The sequence below is a fragment of the Anopheles darlingi genome, chromosome 2, assembly GCF_943734745.1.
Source record: "Anopheles darlingi chromosome 2, idAnoDarlMG_H_01, whole genome shotgun sequence".
NCBI classification, from domain to species: Eukaryota; Metazoa; Arthropoda; class Insecta; order Diptera; family Culicidae; genus Anopheles; species Anopheles darlingi.
The window spans coordinates 91,204,402-91,211,901 of record NC_064874.1 but is presented as its reverse complement, the minus strand read 5'-3'; the positions used below and the strand labels follow the sequence as shown (position 1 = coordinate 91,211,901).

Here is a 7,500-nt window from a genome sequence, read left to right as displayed (position 1 = left end):
ACATAAGACCCCAACAAGCGCAACGATGCAGCAGCAATTCAAAACGTTGCATTTGCCATGTTGTCATTTTCGATTTCGATTGAGCTGCCGTAGCAATGTTTGTCTTTTGATAAGAGATTACGGCGAACCTTTCTTCGGGCAACGTCGGTGTTGATAGGTGACGGTGACGCGTTCACAAGCGACCTTTCTCATTTCATTCGTGTGGGCACAACTAGACCGCTCAGAGGTGAGCACCATCAGACGAATGGAGCTACGGGTTGGCATACACGAAAAAAAAACTGTCTGCTATAGAGGGAACAACTCTGCTCTGCTGCAGAGGATGCAAATTGATGCTGTAATTTACGTTTCGAGAGCCGCAGACATTACTATTCAGCCATGCTGATGGTGGTGGCTGACTCCCTTCCTTGCTTTGACAGCTGAAGCTTCGCGATCGCCAGTTGGTAGAGAACGGCGCAGTTACCGTTGCTCCTCCTATCCCTTCCATGCCAATACGATGGTAGCAGCTACATTCGCGAAGATTATTACGGGGAAAGGAACGGTGGTGATGATGTGCCATTTACCTGTGTAGGTATATGTGCGGTAGCGCTAACCACTATTAACGCTGTTCGTGCCGTTCACAGTTCCGCCATTCGCGCTACACGTCTTACGCACTGGCACACTGGCTAACACGGTTGTGCAAAGCAGGGAATGGATGCCCGTTCCTCGCCTGGCTGGTAGCCTTTTGCGGACAGAGTGGAACACTGCCAAACACGCATTAAGGCGAATTGATTTCTTATTTGTCGGAGGATCGCGCTGCCAGTAGAAGAAATAGTGCGAGATATTGCGATAAAAAGCGTCGCGAGTTTTTCTAGAAAAAAAAAACCATTTCCTGCGTGATACTACGCGGTCCACGCACGAGTGCGAGTGCCGGCGAAACTTTGACATATTAAAAACAAGTTTTCATTCCGCCACAAAACCGGATATACACACGCTGGGTTTACACAGCCACCACGGGGTGATATCGATGCTCGTGCGCCAACTGTGCGCACGCTGCAGCTGTGATCCGGATCCTGTCCACCGCGAAGTGGTAACGGAATTGCGGCCGTCCTACAAACGATCGGGCACACACACACACAGCAGCCTCCACATAATTATGGGAGCTTTGTTGCAAACGACAACGACGTTGGCCTTGACTGGTTAATTGCGCGCCGTGCTATCTATCTGTAGGCAGTCGCAGTGTCAGTCGTACGGTGGTAGCAAACAGAACAAGCACCTAGAGCTAACGACAAGAGACCCTAAGATGAGTTTTGTTGCTTGGGAGTTGATCGTCGTTCACCATGTTCAATGGCGGCTCAATGGGACTCTTTTTTATAACACCACAAGATCAAAGATCGCTGCAACACGGGACTGATTCGTTATCTCTCTTGGATTGGCACACCAAGCTGCACATTCCTCGGTCACTCAACTTTTGAGTTTGACCAACCTTGGGACGATCGCGATCACACTAGATTGGTCGATCACAACGAGGAAATTGAAATCTCTCGAGCACGAACTGCTGGTTGCTGCTGTTGCTGCTGCTGAGGCTGTGGCCAACACCACAGACACATTAGCGATGATTCAGGCACGGCACCATGCGGGCACGAACCACCAACCAGATCGTTCAACATCGATAAAAGTCTGTAAAGCCGGGACATGAAGTCATGCCAGTGGGTGGCGGTGATGAACGGGTAGATGCGAGAGCCTCACACTGACACCTTCGCACGCATCGTCACCGTTCGCCTGTCCTTTGTTGATGGTGGTTGTGTGAACGTACGGAGTATGTTAACTGATTGACACATCGATCATTTTCACATCGATCGTGCAGCATTAAATAGAAAAGGTGGTCCTTTCATTCGTAGCTTCCGGTAGTAGATCTCGCTCCGTCACTGGGGTTGGTTCAATGATAATCCGCGAACACGTCGCATTTCATTATCAAGACAACTTTCGCACTGCTCAAACACACACACACACACACTCGTCGATGGCTGCAAAACGCGTCATTCATGTTCGCGACACAACGTCTCGCCGCCGTCGACGCCGTCGCAATTCCTTTCTCGTTGGCGCGGGTTGTCTGGTTTTTGTGGGTTCATTATGGTCGTCCTTGAACTTTCTAAATTACGGCGTCTTCCACTCCACTGTGCTTCGTGACAGAATACCAAAAACCACCCCCCAGACAGCAGCAGCACCGGGCAATGCCGACATGCACCGTCCGTTGTGGTGGTGAATCCGTGTAGGTTGGTTTAATGTCGAGCGTCATGCCCTGCTCTCCTTGAAGGACTTCTCTGTCTCCACTACCCGTCGTTCCAAAGGGGGGGCAGGAACAGTTGTGTTGCTTCGATAAGATCCAGGAAACATATGTCATTCTATGCTCTGAAATGAAAACAGCCCTTCTCCTTCACCCCTGCTGCGGTGTGCGCGATTCCGCCTCGTCTCGAATCGTAATTTTGTTCCGGAACAACCGTATGAAATGACCGTCAAAGTAGCTCGGAAGTTCGTCGAACCCGACTGGTGGTTGTTTTGCAAATGGAAGCTGCGGAAAGCAAACCATACGGCTACTCTGTTCAACTCGTCGTGGTTGTCAAAATCAGCTGCTACGTTGGAGCATCGTGCTGCTTCCCAGTTTCCCTCCCTCCACCGTACGCCGTACAGTCTCGTCTCTCCCTCTAATGCTGCTGCATGCGCAATTGAACGTTGCGCACTTCCGGACTAGTTAGAGAAAGCGGAGAGGAGCGCACACAGCATAACAAATGCAATATTGGCATGTGAGGCTGTTGATGTTGTTGTTGTTACTGGCATTGAAGGCATTTGTGTGCTGCTAGCTAGCTGCTCCTCTGCCGGCCCCCCCATGCTCATTTCGGTTTGACCTGAAAACGGTGGGGCTGGCCAGCGTGTTTACAGCGACACATTAATTGTATGTTTCCCCCGTCTGCTCGCTTCGCAGTGCATCGAATTGACTAACGAGACCGAGGAAGGAGGGGTGGATGCGGATGGGTTAATCAACATATGCACACCCCTCCCGGTCTACTCCTACTTCCGGTCAACAACGACGATGCCCAGGCTGTCCCAGAAGCGAAGCGAAGAGAGAATGCGCTCTGTGTTGTGCTGGCTGCTGGCTACTGGCTGATTGCTGCTCTCCTGTCACAACAACGTAGTGCTTCATCTCTTGCACAATTACAACCCAGCGCGGGGCCGCGAGGTTCAGCGACGAAATCATGTGAACAAAGCATTGCTGCGGCCAAGCGGATCCACGTAAAAGTAGCGGAGCCATTCGTCGTTGAGTGTCACCCCAACGGCCGTCGTGTACCAATACCACGGCACAACTTCATCTCTGCTGTGGACACAGAGATTGTGCAATCGAACGGCGAGGAGAGAGTGGGAGGAGGTGGGAGACAATTACAGCATTGCTCCTTCAACGACGGTCACGACCAACTAAATACCGTATCGCCCACGCGATTCCCGTTTCGTGTCCTGATTTATGCCATCGAACAGCACGAACACGATCGACGACCACGACGACCACGACGACAACGGCGACGACTACTATTGCTTGATCGTTGAAGTTATTTTATGCTGAGGAGGCATAGTAAACCAAGACTGCTGGGGTTGCGCGAATGCGAAGGGGTTTTCGCTGTCCCCATCGCAAGCAACCAATAAAACTGTTGTGCATTTGAATGTTCTACCACTACGATGCCACTCGAGCGACACACGCACACAAGGCGCACAATGCAGCACCCTTTCTTTAAAGGGTTGAGATGTTTTCAATGTGTTACAGTATGTGTGGTTTTACGTTTTACGTGCGGTGCCTCTCACCGGTACAGCCAACAAACACACGCTTTTATTATTGCACATGCACTTTGGGATTGTTCCAGCTTTTCACAATCAATGGTTGCTTGTTAAATCATCGCCAAATTTTCGACCGATCGATTCACAGCGGAGACACACCAGCAAACGAACCCTCATGCACAACCCTCCCCAACACACCACACGCCGAGGTGAGATGTCTTCGAATTTGCCGTCTCTTATCTGCCACGCACCAGGGGCACACTTATCGCGACAAGACACACTCCTTATCGATTACTTCTATTCAAGGCAGATGTTGGGTTCAACTCTTAGGTGGTGACTTTTTCCTTTTGTAGAGTAGCTCCGCGTAAGTAGGCTGACGAGATTTGTTAATCTACCATGGTTACGCGAACCGTTGGACGCTAGACGATGGTTGGATGAAGCCAAACAAAAAAAAAACACCAAAAGTAATCCATCGCATCTGGTCGTCGTCCCCCGGTCGAACCACAACCTGTCGTTTCCGTCAAGCAAAAACCACCAAATTCAAGGCTAAAGCGAAGGATGAAATCATTTGCAACACAATTCTCGCAAATGCAGAGGAATGAGAGGGAGAGGGGGAGGGGGGGGAGGGGGGTTGACCGCTTCATGAAGGCGTTCTTTTGCGATGTAGTCGAACTCTGTTGTCAGGAGTCGGCGAGGTGGGTTCGGTTGGCAAACAGCTGCGCAAAGCTAAACAAACGCCATATACGTGACATTGAAATATCCATTCTGCTACCTCATCAACCCGCCACGGTCGCAGGCGGGTGGGCCAAATCTCACGACAGCAGAAGAGCAGAAAATGCATATTTCGCGTTCGATTATTATAAATAAGGAGACGGATCACCTTGAAAATCGTTCCCTTGGTGGGGGCGGAGCAGGGAAGGTGACTTGTTATTTTTTGTTGCTTTTTCCGTTGGCGGTTGATATCGATCGACCTGAACATCCTACAAATATTTATCATCGACAAATTTCCAATGTTTGGAAGCAGCACGGTTTGGAATTGCGTCGCCACAGATTAGGCGAATCAATTAGGAATTCATCCAAAACATCCATCCATATTATCTGCATTTTTGCAACGTACATTTACCTGATTGAATCTTTCTCTCGAAATAAGAATTATTCGATCGAAAAAATCCTTGCAGGTTTTCGGCTAAAAGTTTAGTTTTACTCAAAGAAATGTTCAGCGAACGATTAGAAACTTGATCTTCATGTTCGATATCAGTTCTCGGAAGAAATACCAACCAACAGTCCACCATATATCATCTCTAAGTCACCTGCAAATCGCAGACGCACATCCGCCCTGCTATCGGTGATACGCATTTGAGACGCGCGATTCGTTTTAACACCTTCACGCGCTCATGGCCTAGCGAATGAACAGAAAAATCCCAGTGTTAGCGCCTTACAACACGGAGAAAAACAAAAATTCCCAAACCACACACACGCTAACAATGAAGGGGAAGCGCCACGGTGGTGTGCGCACGCGTTCTTCTTGCCATTGGATTTTGGTGTACTATTTTTATAACAAAACACTCCTCTCGCTAGGAGAAGCGCTTACAATGATCACACGATGGCCACCGCAATATTCCACGCTCTCGGGCTACTCTCACCATACTTCCGCGCGCCGCGTTTCCCTACCTGCCTCGCAAGCAGGTTGGATATTGTTTCTTTGAGGAAAATTCCAGCGCAAAACGGTTAGCAAGGAAAGCGCATCCGGCTTCGGTAACACGAAAACGAATGCGTACGGATCCGATCGAGTGGAACGAAACTTCAAAAATGGAAAGTTCTTCCTCAACGCAACAGCAGCACCAGTAATGCGAGGCCACACGATGGCTGGCCGTTGGCTGGTTGGTTGGTTGGCTGGCAGAGGCTGGCCGCGATATACTTTGGAATTGAGGACGACCAAAACACCTTCCAACGCATAGCCAACTAAGCCAGTCAACCAGTGGAAGATTGTTGTGAGTGGAAATGCAACAGAATGACCTTCGCTGCAAACGTTTAGCGTCGTCGTTTGTAGCAGTGCCCGAGAGATCCCGTCACCAAATTCTTCGAGCCTTGCTAAAGTAAATAGACCTCGTCGTCATAGGGCAAGCAGCTGTTCACTCTTGGCTACTTGCCGCCCGATAAGACCTTATCACACAGAGGCGAGCGCGGAACGGCTGCTGAGGCCACGATTGAAAGTAACGGAAAGTTTGGAAAAGTAGCTAGCCGGACCACGGGCGATGCGATAACTTGAAAGATTGCTCGATTTAAGACCCTTGAGAAGTACCGGGAACGGTCAGCGATTGCGCATAACAGAAATTGCGTCGTAAGGCTTCTGGCGCGCGTAGCGCAGAATATGGGTACGACGCGTTCAACATTGAAATGGGGGTGTTTATACTTAAAATTCTACGCTGCTATGGATTACAGTCGGACGAATTATTTCCTCTTTATAATATTACACCACATTCAGGCCATCGAGCAGTGAACGTGACTAATCGCTATCATGTGGTTAAAGCCGTCAATCATCCAAACAGGCATTACGAAATCCACCGAAATTCGTCTGAAAGCAAAGGCCAGGGACTCGTTTAAACGTTTGAATTCAACAAGCACGGGCGCAGTTGTTTACTTCCCTCTGTCGGTTGGTAAATATGATTTTAGGGAGATGTCGTTATCACAAGGTGAACGCGTAATTTTCCATTGCTATAGTCTCCCTTTTGGCCTAGGAACGTGCAGGATATGATAACGATTGGTCTTCAAAGGGTTTTTGTTGTGTAGGAGTAACAAAGCATACATCTTTTTGTTACTCTTTGAGTGCAATCCAGTCTTACAATCATTGAGCGTATTCCAAAGGCTTCTGAGGAACTGTTCATCGACGCTTTGGCTAGCGTTCCCGAAATTACTAAAGTACTTACTCGAAGTCAACATGTTACATGTCCTACCTGGGGACATATACGAGCATGTATGTGAGCCACTGGACTTGTATTATAAAAATTCTATTCCAATTCCTACTTCACCAGTAATGACAGGTATCGTGAGCCGCAAATCGGGGCGACCTACACTTCCACAGAAATACGTTTTGTTACTTCTTTAAAGTAACCAAGGTTTGCTGTAGCACAGGCTACTGGAATCAACAACGAACGGCTGATGGAAGTCAACCTCCTCTCGACGACGCAACAGGAAAAACCTGTTTTAGAAGATTACAAACACACACGCGCGCGCATACACACAACCGCACGAACACAGAAGCGTGGCATATATGATGAAACGGTGATCACTATGTGCTTCTCCGTTGTATGTGGGTTGGATCCAGATGATCAAAGAAGCACAGCAGCACGGGTTTGCCTTTAAGCATTCCAAAAACTTTGGGTCAGCTCAGGTTGCTAGGAAGATACACAACATCGCAGCAACATCATCCGGGCTATCCTCACACTCAAACATACAACGGAGATTTCCTGACGCACCGACTGGATCACGACTGGGGTCGAGAAAGCGGATGGATATCATCCAAAAGGGGGGTAAGACTGTAATGAGAACACACTATCACCTCACACAACACATAAACACATAAACACACAAACACTCGGCTTCTTGGGGCGTTTGCTAGTAAGCTGACGTAGATTTCCTTTACCGAGGTCTCGCCCTTTCAAGTCCTGTTACAGCCAACCTGCGGCTCCGATACGGGGG

The 7,500-nt window shown here is 48.9% G+C and overlaps 1 protein-coding gene across 9 annotated transcripts in view; it reads right to left on the bottom strand.

Annotated features, from left to right (window-relative positions):
- LOC125949797 (AF4/FMR2 family member lilli-like) overlaps positions 1 to 7,500 on the bottom strand; it is a 22,142-nt gene that overhangs the window by 10,989 nt on the left and 3,653 nt on the right. For 3 of the 9 annotated variants that reach the window (XM_049677144.1, XM_049677150.1, XM_049677151.1), the window contains exon 1: positions 6,729 to 6,901. The exons of 2 other annotated variants lie outside the window; for them this stretch is intronic. The gene's annotated coding sequence lies outside the window, so the exon portion shown is untranslated. Of the gene's footprint in view, positions 1 to 1,462; positions 4,360 to 6,728; positions 6,902 to 7,500 lie in introns of those variants that run through there. 4 more of the 9 variants (XM_049677149.1, XM_049677147.1, XM_049677152.1 and 1 more) reach the window with 3 other exon arrangements.